Source organism: Meles meles, chromosome 4 (assembly GCF_922984935.1).
Source record: "Meles meles chromosome 4, mMelMel3.1 paternal haplotype, whole genome shotgun sequence".
Taxonomy (NCBI): Eukaryota; Metazoa; Chordata; class Mammalia; order Carnivora; family Mustelidae; genus Meles; species Meles meles.
Genome location: NC_060069.1, coordinates 54,119,876 through 54,138,782, shown reverse-complemented (window position 1 = coordinate 54,138,782; position 18,907 = coordinate 54,119,876). Strand labels below are relative to the sequence as shown.

The window sequence follows — 18,907 nt, the reverse complement described above, 5'->3', positions numbered from 1 at the left end:
ATATGGTATGTCTTTTCCTATCTGACTTGTTTTATTTAGCATTATATTTTCTAGTCCCATACACATAGTTGCAAATGGCAAGATTTGTTCTTTATAATAGCCCTAAAGTTAGAAAGATAAGAATTGTAGAGTTGAGTGTCTAGTACAGAAATAAATGTATATATTTTTAAAAGACTTTATTTATTTGATAGAGAGAGAAAGAGAGGGAACATGAGCAGGGGGGAGGGACAAGGGTAGAGGAAGAAGCAGGCTCCCCATGAGCAGAGAGACTGATGAGGGAGGACCCCGGGATCATGACCTGAGCCAAAGGCAGATGCTTAACCAACTGAACCACCCAGGCACCCCAGAAATGAATGTATATATATTTTTCTCTTTTCTAGCCTGAGAATTGCCTTGGAACTATAGAGTGTGTGTCCGTCTCCTCTGTGAGTGTTCAGAGTGTGTAGATGTGAGATGCATTGCTACAGCCATTTTGCCACCTTGCAGGAAGTTGGGCATAAGCTGAAGCAGATGCTACTGAAAGCAGAGTAGAGCGGGGAAGAAGAATGGGCTGTAAATCATATCCTGAGTTGCTGGAACAACCAACCCTGACGCCTGTGATAACAGTCCATTTACAGAGGTCAATACATATCCTATTGTTGAATTATGTCTTGCTGTGTTTTGTGGAAGATGCAAAGAGGTGCTGCCCAGACTACATGGAAGGACTTGCTTCACAACTCCAGAGAGTGTGGCCAGGGGGCAGCCCCCAGCTGTTAGCTTCCCTGGAGTCTGCCTCAGCTGTAGCGAGCCACCTTGTTTCAAAGTGTACCCTTCCTGAGGCAGACTGCATCTAGTAGAAAGGGTTGGCCATTTCAGCCTGACCCAGGATCTCACTCTGCAGCTCTCTCCCAAGTTGGCTGAAGATTCCTCCAACCTGAGTAGCAGTTCAATATTTTCCTCTGACCAATCCTGCTCCTGTCCATTCCTAATAAAAATCCCCATCTTCATATCCATGTCTACCTCTCAAAAAGACAGTCTGTGACAAGATTCCTTTCACATTAGTCAAAAGTATCCAAACTGAGACTCCACTGGATAGTTTCAACTTGGTCCTGACTACAGGAAGGGAAAGGCACTCATTACCTTATTTTAAGCTTTGTGGAAATTTTCAAGTATACACAAAAAATAGAACATCATTGGGAGAGGGGGAGGGGGCTATGGACATTGGGGAGGGGAGGCGAACCATAAGACACTATGGACTCTGAAAAACAACCTGAGGGTTTTGAAGGGTCAGGGGTGGGAGATTGGGGGAACAGGTGGTGGGTAATGGGGAGGGCACGTTCTGCATGGAGCACTGGGTGTTGTGCAAAAAGAATGAATACTGTTACGCTGAAAAAATAAAATGGAAAAAAAAATAGAACATCATAAAACCAAATATGCCCATCTTCAACAACATTGCTATATGTTTACCATTTTTATTACACGGACTCTCCCATATTATTTTAATGTAAGTCTCAGGCATTATATGATTTCATCTATAAATACTACAGTGCACTGCTGTTCGCTTTGGGATGCAAAGCAGTGCCTTTTGCATTCTCCCCCCAACCCAGTTCCTATCTGTCCTCTCATCTTTCCTTCTTTTTTCCATCATCACAGAGTAATTCAATAGAATTTCCACCATCACAAGAGTAATTTAATAGAAAAAAAGGCAGTAGTAGTAAGAGATACAAGGGCCCAGGAAGAATCCGAAAATCCACTCATTCCTTCACTCATTCAACAAACATTTTAGGCCTATCATCTCCTAGAGTCTTGGGATGCGCAGTTGTCACTCTTATAGGTGGTTGTTCAGATAGGTGGTGTAATGATGTCTTGGTCAGATGAACTAACAAGAAAGAAGAGAAGAGAAGAGGAAAGGAGGGGAGGGGAGGGAAAAGAAAAGAAAAGGAGAAAGAGGGAGGGAGGGAAGGATGGAGGGAGAGAGAGGAAAGGAAGATAGGAGGAGGGGAGGAAGGAATGAAGGAAGGAAGGGGAGGGAGGAAGAGGGCACCAAGGAGGGAGGAAAAGAAAGTGTGTCATCTAGTGGTTACAGGGGAAATATGCACTATTTTCTACTATACAGAACAAGATAAGGTTTACTCCAGACAGGACCTTAAAGAGGAAATTGAGGGAAAAAAAAGAGGAAATTGAGGCCCAGAGAAGTGAAGTGATTTGTCTAGTCACATGGCTTGTTAATAGCAGAGGAAGGCATGTAACCCAGACGTTGACTCTAAGACCTATATCAATATCTGTGTAAATTGTGATTGTTTCAGACTCTTAAAAATGTGGTTCAAATGATTTTACATACGATTAATACCATTTTTGCATATATTTTTGTCAAGTTATGGTATTTTGGTGTCAAAGGGGAGAAAGTGCATTGATTGAAAGAAGGAAATAGATGGACCTATTATAATATTAACACTGAATTATTTTTCCATTAGAAGTTCTCCCTCAGGATGCCTGGGTGGCTCAGTCAGTTCAGCATCTGCCTTCGGCTAAGGTCATGATTCCAGGGTCCTGGGATTGAGTCCCACATCAGGCTCCTTGCTCAGCAGGGAGCCTGCTTCTCCCTCTGTTTGCCCCTCTCCCGGCTTGGGCTCTTTCTAACTTAAACAAACTATGTTGACTATAACTTAAGGTATTTCTTCTCATTTTGTATCCATGCTTTGATTTTCTTTACTAAAGTACTATCAAATCCTTTAAAATACATATATATTAAAAAAAAAAAAAAGGTTCTGCCCTCATGGGGCACCTGGCTGGCTCAGTCAGTAGAGCATGAGACTCTTAATCTTGGAGTTGTAAGTTTGAGCTCTACATTGGATGTAGAGATTATTTATTTATTTATTTATTTATTATTACACCTTTTTTTTTTAAGATTTTATTTCTTTGACAGAAAGCGAAAGAGCACAAGCATGGGAAGCAGAAGGCAGAGGGAGAAGCAGGCTCCCTGCTGAGCAAGGAGCCTGATGTAGGATCTGATCCCAGGACCTAAACCCAAGGCAGACACGTAACTAACTGAGCCACCCAAGCACCAGGATGTAGAGATTATTTAAAAATAAAATCTTAAAAAAAAAAAAAAAGTTCTGCCTCCCTCACCATCTAGAAAGTTCCTCAAAAGCAGATTATCTTATTTATCTTTGTTTTTTTTTTAAAGACTTATTTATTTTAGAGAGAGAGAAAACATCGGAGTGGGGCAGAGAGAGAGAGAGAGAGAGAGAGAGTCTCAAGCAAATTCCCTACTGTGCATGGAGCCTGAAGCAGGGCTCAATCTCGCGACCCAGAGATTATGACCTGAGCCAAAATCAAGAGTTGGATGCTCAACCAACTGAGCCACCTAGGCTCTTATTCATCTCTGTATATCCAGTGCCTGGCATGGTGTCTCTCCTAAATGAATAAAGGAGTGAATGGAATCAGGAGGTTGAGATTCTAGAACCAATCAGTTCTAGATTCTAGTCAGAACTAGTCATTCTAGACTCTAGTCAGTTCTCTACTGACTGCCACTGGCTAACTTTGTGACTTTCAGCAGATTATTTAATTCTTATTGTCCATAGATTCATGGGTGTTAAGGAGGGCACGTATTGCATGGAGCACTGGGTGTGGTATATAAACAATGAATCTTGAAACACTGAAAAATAAAATTAAATTACAGAAAAAAAAGTCATCTTTTTAAATTCTAGAGTTGGAAGAAAACTTAAATTTCATCCACCCCAACTACATTATTCTGTGGGTCTACAGAATTACCTGATTATTTGGAACACAGACTTATTACCAATATTTGAATAGTAATACCCACGCTAGCTTTATCATATTCCTAGAACAAAGACTGAATATTTAAGAGAAATTGCTTGCAATACATTAGTCTAAATAGGATTTTTTCACGTTGGGATGGCTGGATGGCTCAGTCAGTTAAGCATTTGCCTTCAACTCAGGTCATGATCTCAAGGTCCTGGGATGGAGTCCCGCATCTGGCTCCCTGCTTAGCAGAGAATCTACTTCTCCCTCTGGCTCTCCCCCTGCTCGTGCTCTCATTTGCGCTCTCTCTCTCTCAAATGAATAAATAAAAACCTTAAAAAAAAAAGATTGTGTCACCTCGTTGGCAATGCACTCAGTCTTTCTGTTTACCTTTGGTTACTGATTGGATCTGTTACTTATTCCGTCCAGCCGGCTAAAACAGAAGATAGACATCACAGGAGCTAATACTTAGCCCCTCAGTTCTGGGTAAATATAAGAAGTTTTTCAGAGGAGAAGGAGCTAACTCTATTGGAAATGCACTCAGCACTACCAGACTAGAATATTCAAATGATAATCAGATCTGCCCGTCTGCTAGGTTTCATTGCTCCTCTCTCCTGGACTGGAATTTTCCTAGTCCTTTTCACTTGAGGGTGAAGGTCATGAAAGTGAATCTGTTTTTACCTTATTAGCACCTTGGGCAGATTTTGGGAATAGAAGGAGGTGGTGAGCATTAAGACTCCACTTTTGGTCCTAGCCCTGGCACTAGGACTTTCAGTCAGTTGCTTCTCTGGGTTCAATTTTCCTTACTTGTAAGATCAAGAGGTTCACTAAATTATTATCTCTAAAGTTCTTTTTTACTTCTAACTCTCTGTGAAGTTTTTTGTTGTAAGGATAAGCCCTCAGCTCAGCTGGTCTCGTTTTTTCCCTGGGTTAGCTTTCTTCCTTACGTAATTTATTATCTCCATGTTTTTGAGGACAGAGCCTGGGTTTTAGTCATCTTTCTTCCAGTATCTAGTACAATAACCAAGCAAGTGGGTGACTTCAAGTAGGGTTGAAGTTGGTTCCTACACAAAATTCCATCTTTGGAGGAGCTCACACTTAAAAGGAAGGTACCAAGTACCATTAATCCCTTGATTGAAAGCTGAGGATACAACAGATAATTGGAAAACTGGTTCCAGCTTTCCTAATTTACCAGTTTCATCAGGAAATGAGAGAGTGCTTGTAATCCTCACTCATTGGGCGTTTCACTGTGCTGGAGCTTTCTATGTGTTATCTCAAGCAACGCACATACATACCAACGTTATGTTCTAGGTACTAGTATCATCTCTCCTTCACCAAGAAACGGGCACAGAAAGGCTAAGTAACTTGCCAAGGTAACACCCTGCCAAGGTAACACCCGTACAAGTGAGAAGCAGCGTTCGGACCTAGACAGTACAACCTCAGAGCCCGCACTCCAGAGCACTCCACTGAGCAGAAAAATCGGAAAAATCCCAAGAACATTCTTGGGTTCGAGGCATGGAGGGAGCAGAGGGTAGTGACTGCAGAAGCCGGCACACCAGTCTGAAAAGCAAAAGATGAACTTCGAGAGGGACTACGCAGCCGTTAAGGAAGGTAGGGGGGAAAGAACCCTTTAAACAAAAGCTGGAGCTCGCCTGGACCCCCGGCAAACCAAGGAGGCCGCCGGAAGTGACGTCACTAGCGGGGTGGGACGGTAAACTGGACTACGGAGCCCTCTGGAATTTCGGCCGGACGTGATACACAGGAAGTTACGCCCTGGAGGCGGTACCAGGTAATGGAGGGCGTCGCGATGGGCGGGGCGTCGCGACTGTGGTCATCCTGGAACCGCGGATCCCGGGCAGGTAACGTGCTGGTTAATCTTGAACCGGGTCAAGGGTGGCGGTTGGTGTTGGTGGCCCAGGTAGTTCGGGCAGGGAGACATGGATCTCGCCTTAGGCTGGAGAAGAGTCTTCTTGGCGAGGGACTCTCTGGGGAGGCAGGTGTACGGGGAACTTTGGGAACGGGGTCGTGAGGACCAAGGCCGTCGAGGAGGTACCGGGTTGAGACTTTCGGGAGTCGGTCATGGCTGGGGTTCGTGGGCTCCTGAGCCTTGGCGCTCTGGGGTGAAAGGTGGAGCCTGGGGGTTGAGATGAGCGGGCCTCGAGTTCATTTCTTACCTGCTCCGACCCCCGCCTCTGTTCTGCTGATAGGGGAGAGGTACTTCATCTCTTAATCCAGGACGGTGCCTTGCCACTATTAGGCATTCTTTACATGTTGTTGAATGAACGAGTTATTCAATATGAACGCTCGAACCAGATTCTCGATCAGCAGGGGGAACTTCTCCCGAACTTCAGGATCTCCACCTGAGTGTAGAAGTGACTTCAACTTAAGAGGATGCTGGGGGAGTAGAGATTCAAAACACTGTTGTTGTTTTGTGAGATTATGGAAATTTATACATTGGTTTTATTACTTTTGATGGTGAAGGTAGAGGATAAAGTGATTAATTGAGCTTCTTTAAGATTCCTTTACTTTTCTGGGAGGAACTTCCAGGTAATAGTGGGGGAGGAATGATAAGCTACAGTTGTAGCACTGAGCTTCTAATTAGTGATCGAAGTGTTTTCTTTTCAGCAATATGAACTTGCTTTCTATTTTCTTCATGTTTTCTTTCTTTTATTGTAGTGCTTCTTGCATTTGAGAAATAAATAATTTCTTAACAAAGACAAAATTAATTTATAAAAATCCAGTCAGAGGTTTCACCTGGTGTCTTCACATAGCATAAAGTCCTTACATAGACTTGTAGGAGGCCTGCAAAAGAATGAATCCCTGAAGATTAAATTGTCTTTTTGTAAAATATTTGCTTAGATGTCTTAGATGAAGAGTGGCCATAGAACTAAAGAACAAGTGCTGTAACCGATTGGTTTTGATTGTCAAGTGGAAAAAAGTGCAGAGGACAGACATATCAGGCTGTGTAATGGGATCTGGGCATGAATCATTATCTGGATGCAGTGATTTTGTGTATGGGCTTTGTGCTATGTAATGAATAGTAGCTCCTAAGAGGTTTTAGAATCTTTTATAGACTGGATGTAACAGAGTAGAAAAACCTGAATTTATGCTTTTGTTTTTTTGTTATTACAAAGAAGAAACACTTAGTAAGCATTTTTAGATTTAAAAATCCAAGGGTCATCTGGCTGGCTCATTCTGTGGAGCATTTGACTCCTGATCTTGGGGTTGTGGGTTCAAGCCCCACTTTGGGTGTAGATATTGCTTAAAAAAATAAAATCTTTAAGAAAGAAAAATCCAAGAGGTTTTTAAAAATAGTCTGAAAAAAACAAACAAACAGGAAGTAGACATGTAAATACATTGTTGTAGTCATTTAAATTTGAAAAGTTTGCCTGCCTTTAAAATTCATTTTCCCGGTTTCTGGAAAGTGTTGTTATCCAAATCATTCCCATCTTTACAAGCTCTTACTATGGTGCCACCTTTAGAATACATAGAAATAGAGTACAAAGCAGTGTTTCGAGATTGTCTAGATTTTGTTAATAGTAATGTCTTACTTAAAAATAAAGTATAATTTTGCTACCTCACTCTGCTGTTCAATGTCATCTCCACCAATTTTGTGTATCTAAATGTCTATATTCATAATAATAACTATAATTAATAATATAACATATAATACTATAATAATTATAATTCATAATTAGTATCTAAATGATAACTTAGGTATGTGCATTGACATTCTTGAGGTTTTCAGTTTTGCAGAACACTGATATCTATGGACTCTAACATGGACTTCATTTAAAGAAATCTACGGACCATTAATGGACAAAAACATGAATCAGTTTATGTTGTGGCATTCAAATCCTAGCACTTTGGGAAAGGTAAGTTGTTGACTATGTTTTATGTTAGGTGAGAAATAGAACAGCCTTGGATTGGTCTAGGAAATTTGGGGATTGTAATTGAAAAATACAGAACAAGTCTTCAAATTATGTTTTAATCTGGATCTTCCAAAGAGAGGTTTGTTCTGTATATATGAGGTAGTTATTACTGTTTCCTTGTAAGATTGGTAGAAATTAAAGAGACTGACAAGTTATATTACTCTTGGACGATTACTGCTCTGTTCTCTCTTTTTTGGGGGAGCTCTCCTTTCAGTACGTTAGAACCTGGTAGAATATAACAGCCTGTGGTTACCCTGTAGGAATGGGGCTTCACGTACTCATTTAAATCATCTCACATCTGAGTTTGGCTCTGTGATAATATGTGTACCAAATCTTGTGGCCAATTTTACTTTATATGTTAGGTTAAAGCAAGAAAAAAGTTTAATAAATGTCTTCTTTCTTTCTTTATCTTACTTTATTTATGCTATTTTCCTTTCTTTTCTTTTAAAATATCACTTATGGTATTCATTCTACAGGTCTTTTATCTTTCTGTCCCGGGGGGGGGGGGGCGTAAATTTTCTCTTTCTTTCCTATTTTACCTTAGGAGTTTGTTAACTTTCAGTCTTTAACTTCTAACTTTGTGATAATGTTTGGCACCTCTTAATCACTAAGCATTATATTTGTAGTTTTTTCCAGTCTCCTTTGTAGAGACACTGGCTTCTTGTTTAGAATTTGCTCAATTCCAAAACCAGTTAGTACTTCTAGGAATTCATCTCTTAGATATATTTCCACCTGCACACAAAAATTTGTATATAAAGATATCATTACTATATTATTTTAAATTAAGAAGCAGACAAACTAGGAATAACCTAAACATCCCTCACCAGAGATCTGATTAAATATATGCCTTCATGCAATGTAGTACTTTATAACTCTTAGAAAGAACGAAGCTAATCCATAAGCAGAGGTATGGGAAAATCTGATATATTGTTAACTGAGAAAAACAATATAGAACTCTTTGTATAGTGTGTTTTCAAAAGCATATGTTTATATATATACATGCAAAATTTCTTCAGAATTTGTATGAAGAACTATAGACAGGTACTCCTGGTGAATGAGATTATAGTCTGTGTTAAGAAGATGATTCATATTTTTTCTGTGTACTGTTTCTGGTAGACTGAATTTTCAACCATAAACATGTTTTTATAATACTAGGAAACAAGCAAATGATAAGGATTTAGGTTAATTTGAGAACTGTGGAGCCCACAACTATTCTTTATGACTTTTGTCCTTATAATTATTTGTACTATTTAGAGGGAATGGGGTTGTATAAGTGAGTGCAATTTTTGCCAGATCGGAATGGAAGATTTGGTGACATTGTAATAGGTTTTTAACCTTGCCATTGGATTATTATTCTTGTGAATAAACTAAGTGCTTAGTGCTGCTGAATCTAATACTCATATATAATCGTAGCATGTTACTGACCTCCCTAAGTAATATGGATATTATCTTTGTTCGCAGGCTAGGTTTCTATTGTTGGCATGGTTCTTCTGAGCCTCTCAGTATTACTGAATGTTATGAACTTTGTTTTATTTGAATTGCTATTGAGGGACTCTACTCTTTAAATAAGTCTTAGTTATTATTTCACTTCATTCTTGATGTTTAGTGCTGGCTTAAAACATTTAAAGAATGGCTTATTCTCTCTGTTAGCAAAATCAGTAAACCAGAAAGATCCTTTAGATATGTATGGATAATCTCATTCTGTATTGAGAATAATGCTTTGAAGTGGCTGATTATTTGCCATGGGACTCCACAAAAATTTCTTGTGACTTTTACTTCTCTAGCCATCTTCATCTTTCCACACTTTCCTTTTGGGAAATTTGGAAAAATAGTAATAGGTGAATACAAGAAATTTAAAGATATAGTAATCTTTGTTCATTAGTAATGGGATTTTATTTGAAACTTGCTTGAGAATAAGTTTTATAAGATACATACCTTTATGATACCACTGATTGGGTATCTTGTGAAAATAAAAAGGCCATTTATCTGGGGGCTGAGTCATGATTAATAGAATAGAACAGATTATGGTACGTCTGGTGATAAAATAGAAAGGAGCACATCAACATAAAAGTTACATAGAATTGGGGAACGTACATGTATATGTGTGTGTGTGTCTATGCATATAAATATGTATTTATAAAATATATGTATGTGTATATATATTCTTTTACACATAATATATGTAAAATTTTCTGGAAAACCAAAAGTTCCATATAGGAAGATACCCAGTTAGCACAGGAAGGAAAAAAAGTCAGAATTTTAAGACCTTAGAGCTGGGCCTAACAAGGGCTATTTTATGATTACGAGAGCAGCTTAAAGACTTTTGGACATTTTAAGATCATTCACAGGTTCAAGTGATAGGAAGGTAGATAGAAGACTGAGAGAAAATTAAAATCTAGCAAACATATAAGATTATGGTTGAGGGTATCCTTTAAGATTCTGGTTGGTGTTATTATTTTGGGGAGGAGAAAAAAAGAGGGAACTCAAAAATGTATTGCTGCTCAATTTGAATTTGAAATAGGACCACAAATTTTTCCTAGCTTTCCAGTTGTGTATGACCAAGATGGATGTATTCCCCAAGATGGATAAACTAGATCTATTAACTTATACAACATTATTCTACAAAAACTGATTTGATCATTAGATATACCTCGAAGAATAAGAGAACTATTTTTAACAGTTTTGTGATTATGTAAAAGGATAACTATGATGATCAAGACTGAAGGGACTGGGAGTATTTTGTTGAGAAGATAGAAGACTTTGGAAGAGTTGGAAAAGCTATAGGAAGCACACTTGTCTGTTAGTTGAGGCCAAGTGAGAGAAGGTATAGAACCAGTGAGCAGGGGAGCAGGTTGTGTCCAGAGGCAGTGAACTTTGGGTCATTAGGGCTGCTAAGGCAGAGTTTGAACATCAGGAATGTTGTAGAGGGGATTTCTTATTGTAGGGGAGAAGGTACTAGATTATTGTAAAGGTTCCTTTCAAATCCTAAAACTTTTTTATACTGCAATGAAGTATTTATTACATTATGGGTACACATTCTGTTATCAGTGTATTTAAATACTGATCCCTAACTTATCCACTCATCATTTATCCACCAATCTCAACTTACCTGTAACCAGGAAGTAAATTTAAAAATTACCTGAGCTCCCGAATTAAAAGACACCAAACCCATATACTTTCTTTTAGGTCCTTACTCAGTTTATTGACTCTTTTAAAAGATTTTTTTTTTTTTTAAGATTTTATTCATTTGACAGAGAGAAAGAGAGCACAAGTAGGGAGAGCAAGAGGCAGAGGGAGAGGGAAAGGCACGTTCCTTGGTGAGCAGGGAGCCCGATGCAGGGCTCGATCCCAGGACCCTGGGATCATGACCTGAGCCAAAGGTTGACGTTTCAACAACTGAGCCACCCAGGTGCCCCTCTATTAGGCTTAATTAACTGGTATCTAACTCCAGAGTATACTAGAAGCAGCATGCTAATAATGGTTTTGGCATGCTTAAGCAACCTTTTTTTTTATTATTATAAGTGATTCATGTCCACGACAAAAATTAGAATATGGAAATATATTTTGGGGTGAGATATATATATATATATATATATATGTATACACACATATATATATATATATCTCATATCACCAGAAGAGAATTAAAGTTACCTATAGTTCCTTACCACTATTAATATTATTTTAGTGGCGTGCTTTATTTTTAAACTTCTTGACATTCCTGCAGGATGTGACTTCTGAGTAGTGACTGCTGAAACTGATTCTACATTACTCATGTTTGGAAACTTAAATTAGTCACTATACTTTCTGATCAGAATATCAGAAAGTGAAAGATTATGACATGGCACAGCACTGACTTGAAAAAAATCTTAGTCCTGGTCAATTTTGTTGCATTGAAACCAGTTTTATAGATTAGTGGGCATAGGTTGATATTCTGGAGCCAAAGGAGTTTGAATCCTAATTCCACTATTTACTAGCCATGTAAACTTCCAGAATTTCTTAATTTCTGTGTGCCTCAGTTTCTTCATTTATAAATTGAGGATAATGATAATATCAAATTCACGGGATTGTTGTGAGGATTATTAATTAATCTATGTAAAATATTTAGAGCAGTGCCTACCACAAAGTTTAGACTTAGTATATATTAGTTGCTATTGTTATTATTTTTAATTTTTTTTAAGATTTATTTATTTTAGAGAGAGAGGTAGTGCACGTGGGGGAAGGGGCAGAGGGAGAAAATCACCAAGCAGACTTCCTGATGAGCCTGGAGCCCAATGTGGGGCTTGATTTCACGACCCATGAGGTCATGACCCTGAGCCTAAATCAAGAGTTGGTTGCCCAAATTACTGAGCCCCCTAGGCACCCCATTATTATTAATTTTTAAAAACTTAAGGTTTTCTTGAAAAAAGGCAGGCTTATAAGCATACATAAAATAAAAAGAAACAAGTCAGAATGAGCACAAAAGTAGGCAATGAGATTTAATATATTTATTCCATAAAAACCTGTAAAGTGGTCTGAATTTTTCCATCGTGTTTGTTGACTTTTCTCCCGTGTTAAATATTTTCAGACCATAATATTCCTAATTCAATTTCTTTCTCTACCCCACAAAATCAACTTTATTTTATGCTTTCTCTTCCAACAAATATTTGTCCATGCTTTCAAAGATCAAAAGCCCTTTAAGACAACTGAATATCATGGATAGTGATCAGAGAGATTCCGGATATTATCATTAAATCAGTTTCTCTGGTTACAGCCTAAGGTGGTTCTCTAAGAAGTTTGAGTTCTGCAGTTTAAAGCAAATATTAATCAAAGAGATAAGCCAGTAAATGTACTAAGCTATTCTGTACACTCTGTCTTTTAAAATCTTTGTTTCCTTTTCTTTTTCTTCTTTATTTCATTTTGGTTTTCTCTTTCTGTTCTTTCAACATGGTATCTGGTAGTCTGATTAATTATTGGCCAAAGAGTTAAAGCTTTTCAAAACCTTTATAAAGTTTTATTAGACTTGCTGGTAGAATTTTTTTGTATGTTTTGTTTTGTTTTAAAGCATCAAGTGCAAGTTTTTGAAGACCCTGGGGCCTACCATCATTATGCATTCAAGATTTGTGTTTGAATAACTTCATCAAGACTTAGATCCTCTTCAAAAGCGTCAAGTCTCATCTGCGTTAAAGCTCTCCATTGAACCCTCTCACAAAAGTAAAAGCTTACAGGGACTAAAAATCCACTAATACATTCCATTTTATATGCTTTCTTCTGATTTCTCTTCAATTCCCTTGGCCTTTAGGGCCTTTCATATTGTTGAAGGTCCTTTATTTATTTATTTATTTAAAGATTTTATTTCTTTATTTGACAGACAGAGATCACAAGCAGGCAGAGAGAGAGGAAGGGAGGGAAGCAGGCTCCCTGCTGAGCAGAGAGCCGGATGCAGGGCTCGATCCCAGGACCCTGGGATCATGACCTGTGCTGAAAGCAGAGGCTTTAACCCACTGAGCCACCCAGGCACCCCTTGAAGATCCTTCAGATCAGAGCCAAGGAATAAAAGAATAGATGTCCTGTGGCCATAAGTTTTCATCAGTAGAGAAGCATACACTTGGTATGATAAGTTTACAGTCAGGTCTTTTGTTATAGCCTATAAAAACTTGAATCAACAATAAGAAATGAGAATGAAGTGGTAAAAATATTTGAGGTAAGATTATACAGTCAGTGGTTTAGAGAAAAGAGCCCTCCACCTAAAAGTTAGTGGTTCTTACTGTCTGCCTGAGAAAGTCACATAACTTCTCTGCACCTTAATTTCATCTGTAAAGTAAATCTGATATTATTTCCCCTGCCTACCTCACAGGGTTGTTGTGAGGGTCAAATGAAACAATATATATAAAAAGGACATTTATTTAAAATGTGCAGTATAGACACAGAGTCCCATTATAAGTCATTCCCTCTGCTCTCAGGTGTGGGAAGGTAGATGATTTAAAATGCATACTGAGCGAGCACCTTGTCTAGGCTTGATACATGGAAACAAGGCTGTGTTAATTTTTGCTTTCTCTGAGTACACAGAATACTTTTGTGGGCTAATTCTAAGAAGGATGAAGACTATATATTTCCCTAAAAATTTAAGTTAGTTAGCATTTATACTGCTCTAGAGCAATTATATGCTGTAATTGTGTTCATGGCTTGCAACCTTTGTTTACTAAGTTGTGACCAGCATTTTTTTTTTTTTAAATGAAGAAGTGTAGAGCAGAACATTTCACACTGCATCCCACATGGTAAGAGTGAGTGTGTTGTAGTTATATGTATGTGTGAATGTGTGTGTGTTTATATTTATGTACTTGGTCATTAAATAAAATGCATTTTTTTCCTATGAGTTGCAGTCGCTAATCCAGGTGTGTTACTTTAGTACTAATGCTTTCCTATGCATCTGGGTTCTTAGCAGACTTTCTTTTCACTTCATACCAACTACTGCTTGTGACAAAGGAATTGACAGTAAATATCAGTTTGACTTCTGGTCTCATTGGTGAGATTTTGTAATTTCAGAGCACAGAGAAAGCCACTGGGCCTCTGGGTATTTTATTTAGTATGTAATAACCATCCACTTTGATGCCCAAACTATTAAAACTTATCAGGTTAGTTCAACCTCATACTAGTAGAAAGATTCTATCAAATGTTTTTTCTTTTAACTTTTTTTTTTTTTTTGCTTTTATCTCTCTGACCTCATGGGAAAAAAACCCCACACACTTACAACAACTCCCATTTAGTTTAGTAATATTTGAGGACTCTGTGGAGAATGGCTATAGAGAATATAGTTAGCAGGAGTTTGATGATCTCTAGAAGAGAAAATGCCAGTTTTTCTTTCTCTGAGTAACTCAATTTACCTTTAATGATTTAAGATAAATAAGTCACTGGTATTAACTTATTCAAAACTGTTTTCCTAAAAGAAGATATCCACCTTTTTGGTGACATCATTGGTTACGAATAAGTGGCTTTTCTAGTGTCCACGAACAAGAGGGAATGGCTATTTCTATGGGTTTTACATTTGAATTCATTGGTGAAGAACTAATTCTTCAGTGCTGTAGTATACTGAAAATTTGTATTTGGTGCCTTGGGATTACTTATGTAAGCTTTGATGGAATGCTGCAGAACATACTGATGTTCCTTGCTCACAAATTATATAAATCTATATAGTACTAATACCATGAATGTTTACCAGAAGATTTCAGAGGTAGAATCCAACTGGTTCATTTTTCTGAACAGCCATAGCCAAGTTTCATACATTGGTGGAGACAGAACAAATTGCATAAATTGTGCAAATTGAGGCTCTTTTGTGTATGACAATTGGCAGTGATGGCATAAAGGCTTATCAACATATACAATCAACTTTTTCTTATCCCTCCCCCCAGAAGAATCACAATGGTATCTTTCTTCCCTTGGTGAAAAAGATCCGTCTGTCCAAAAAGGTCAAGAAAAGTAGTTAGGCAACCTCAGCAATGCTGGACCTTCTTTCCCACCTCTCTAACCCATCATCACATTCTCTCTTTCCTTCCTCCTAAGTATCTTTCAAGCTATCCATGTCCTTCTGTTCCCATATCCACTACGCTTATTTACACTACTGTTATCTTTGCCCACACTTCTCAAAAGTTGCCAACTGACCTCTTGTACTCACTCCTTCCTCCTCTAAGCTCATTGCTTTTAGAGTCATCTTTAAAAAATACAACTCTAATCTTCTTGAGCTCCTGCTTTAAGCTGTTGGTATCTTATTGCCCTTAGAATTCAACCCCAACACTTCAGGCATTCTTCTTTGCCTACTTAATTAACTCCAGCTGCAGTGGTCTTCAATTCCCTGAAGATGCCTTTTGGGGGGGGGGGGTCTTCAGTGATTTTTGCAGGTACTTTCTGCTTGGGAGTGTTCTTGTCCCTCTTATCCGTTTTGACTTGCTCCTACTTATATTTCCAATCTCACTTTAAATATCCTTTTCTTCCAAGAAGCCTTCCCCTATAGCCCAGACTAGATTAGACTTCCCTCCCTAAATTTTCTTTCCAGAATCACCCAGTTGTCATATCCTGTGTAGTTGTAATTATTTGCTTAATCATTTGTTAATATTCTCACCCATAACAATAAAGCTTGGACTGATGTGTCTTTTATTTACCACTATATTCCCAGTGCTTAGGAAAATTCTAATAAATAGTATGATTCAGTAAATATTTGCAGACTAAGGCTTCTCTTTTCATTTAGACATTTTAGGTACTGTACATTCTTCTAGGTTATGTAACTTCTCTTCAGAACCTTCTAGTTGCTTTTCATCTCATTCCGTATATAAGCCAAAGTCCTAATAATGGTCTCTAGGGCCTTTGCTCTCCCCTCATCTCTGGATCATCTGATCATCCACCCCAGCCACTCTGGTCTCTTAGCTTATCCTCGGAACTGCAAAGTTCTCATCTGCCTTGGGAACTTTGTGCTTGATATTCCCTATGCCTGATAGGCTCTTGCTTTAGATATCTCTGTGGTTTAATCCCTCATCTTCAGATCCTTCCAACCATGATTTGTCACTTCAGTAAGGGGGGGCTCTCTCTGATCACCTTATTTAAAATTGTAACCTTATCACCATTCCATGGCATTTCTGTTTCCTTTCTCTGCTTTATTTTTCTCATGGTCCTTATCTCTGACTGACATAATATTCACCCTTGTTTTCCCCAGCACTCAGAACAGTGCTTGACATATGGTAGGCACTTAGAACATTTTTTTTTTTAAGATTTATTTATTTGACAGAGAGAGATCACTAGTAAGCAGAGAGGCAGGCAAAGAGAGAGGAGGAAGCAGGCTCCCCGCAGAGCAGAGAGCCCAATGTGGGGCTCAATCCCAGGACCCTGAGATCATGACCTGAGCCGAAGGCAGAGGCTTAACCCACTGAGCCACCCCAGGTGCCCCTAGAACATATTTATTAAATGAATTCAACTTGTACTCACAGGTACATATATGGGACAATAAGACCTATAACCTGAATTATTGGGACTTAAGGTTCTTAAATGATTTTAAAAGATGAGGTAAGTTTATATCTTATGCTGTTCTAAAAAATATTTGAAGTGGCTTCTAGAACTGCATATGGTACAATGAGATGAAGACGTGAAGAGAACAAAAGAGAATGTCTAGTAACATTAAACAGAGTAAAATTAAGACATAGACTATCCTCCATAGTGGCTGGCTAATGGCAGGTTGAAATTTGATTTGTTAAAGAATTAACTTGCTCAGAAATGATCACTGGACCAGAATCATGAACTTTGTTCTATGGCACAGGTCATCACAGACAGTTGAGTCTTACATAGAAATGCAGAGAACCTATTCACTTTAACTATAGGAAGTCTTGAAATGACTGTTCTACAAAGAACTTGCTATGTGTATAAGGAAATTGTTGGTATAAAACATGAATAGTTTATAAGTAGTCTATTCATAATAAAGCCTCTGCTACATCTGAGAGATGACAGTCATGGCTGCCAGCCACTACTTATATTGTGTTCAGGACATTTACAAGGTTGATTCAAACTTAGTAATGGAATATTTTTTAAAAGTCTCCTGTCGGGGCACCTGGGTGGCTCAGTCATTAAGTTCTGCCTTTTGCTCAGGTCATGATCCCAGGGTCCTGGAATCAAGCCCAACATCAGGCTCCCTTCTCGGTGGGAAGCCTGCTTCTCCCACTCCCACTCCCCCTGCTTGTGTTCCTGCTCTATCTCTTTCTCTGTCAAATAAATGAATAAAATCTTAAAAAAAAAAAAAAGTCCACTGTCAGAGATACCAGCCAGGACATTCATTACTCTGTAGTTTCTCTGACTCTGATCACAAGATGATATGAGATTCCAGTGGTTGTGGCCTTCTTTTAGAGAAGGGCAACTTAGAAATAGAGTTTTTATCCTGCAGTATATACATAGATCAGATTGTTACGTCATACACTTTAACCAATGCAAGTTTATATCCAATTATATCAATAAAATTGGGAAAAAAAGAGTTATACAATCAGTAACTGAATTGGGGTGAAGGATTGGGAGTAAAGCAGGTGAATTAGATTTCAAGAACTCTCACCAATATAGTAACAGAATGAGAGCTACCTTGTGCGTGTGTGTGTGTGTGTGTGTGAAGTTAAATGGGACATTATACAGTAACTGGCTTTGTGCTCATGGGAATGTATGCTTTCCTAATTCCATTCTGTCTTCTTCATTTAAAACTGAGTCGGAAGTGTGGAGCTCCCTGCAGGTCAGAGAGAAAGCAGGGATGTGGGTGGGCGTGGACTGCAGGCCTTGGGGTTAACTGCAGCACTTCATTCAGCACAGCTGGTATTTTGAAGCAAAAGATGAGACTATTTAGCTAGGGGGGTTCTACTGGCAAAATGTGTTCTTGTTTGACTTTTCTTTCTTTTTTATCTCTGATCTGGAGATAAACAGTGCTTTTTGAAGTAAAATCTTCCTTCCTGACCTATTTTTTTTAGGATTGGGAGAGGAGATCCAAACAACATTAGACTTTCAAAGAAATAATGAAAATGTGTAATTAAAAAAAAATCATTTATGTTCTACATATTTCAAAGAAAGAATATGAAGAGACATAATAAGAACACCACAGAACAGCTCTTCTAAAGGAAAAGTGATTTTTACCAAAAGCATTGTGTAGAACATGTGGCTGACTAATGATCATATTGGGTTATGTTTAATCTATAAATCTACATTATTTTAACAAACATGTATTAACTGAGTGTACTTTACATATTTATTTGCTGAACTTTAGATTAATTTTTAAAGAAATCAGGTTTCTTCATTTTCTACATTTCATGAGCTACAGAAAACCCAAGAACAGACAGACCCATCTGTGTAAAAAATAATGCAAAGGTCATCATATCTTCTAGCATGCAATGGTATAGAAGCAGAAAGATCTTGTTTTCAGTAAGTGTTGAAATGGCAGAAAGAAAATATCCTCTAACTTCTTTGCTGACACAAAATTATTTTGTTACACTGAGGACAAAGAATATGTCCACACTTTTGGAATTTCCCAAACGATGTCAGTCAGAATGCCCGACACAGCTAAAAGAGACTCAGTAAACCAAAAGGGTTCTGAATTGACAGAAGTTTGGAAAATGTTGCATTCTTTTTTGAAAATTTATAATGTGAATTACTATTTTCCAAACTTATGTGTGGCCAGAACTCTTTTTTACCCAGAAAATCTTAATAACCCTTGGAATTGTGTTTCAGGAAATGTTCTTCTA

General features: G+C 38.1%; 1 protein-coding gene across 5 annotated transcripts in view; it reads left to right on the top strand.

The window, feature by feature from the left end:
• The first annotated feature begins 5,530 nt into the window (after positions 1-5,530).
• MAP3K13 (mitogen-activated protein kinase kinase kinase 13) overlaps positions 5,531-18,907 on the top strand; it is a 173,839-nt gene continuing 160,462 nt past the window's right edge. Inside the window, exons 1-2 of one of the 5 annotated variants that reach the window (XM_046002119.1) lie at positions 5,531-5,603; positions 7,493-7,619. The gene's annotated coding sequence lies outside the window, so the exon portion shown is untranslated. Of the gene's footprint in view, positions 5,604-5,626; positions 6,292-7,492; positions 7,620-18,907 lie in introns of those variants that run through there. The other 4 variants (XM_046002122.1, XM_046002120.1, XM_046002117.1 and 1 more) reach the window with 4 other exon arrangements.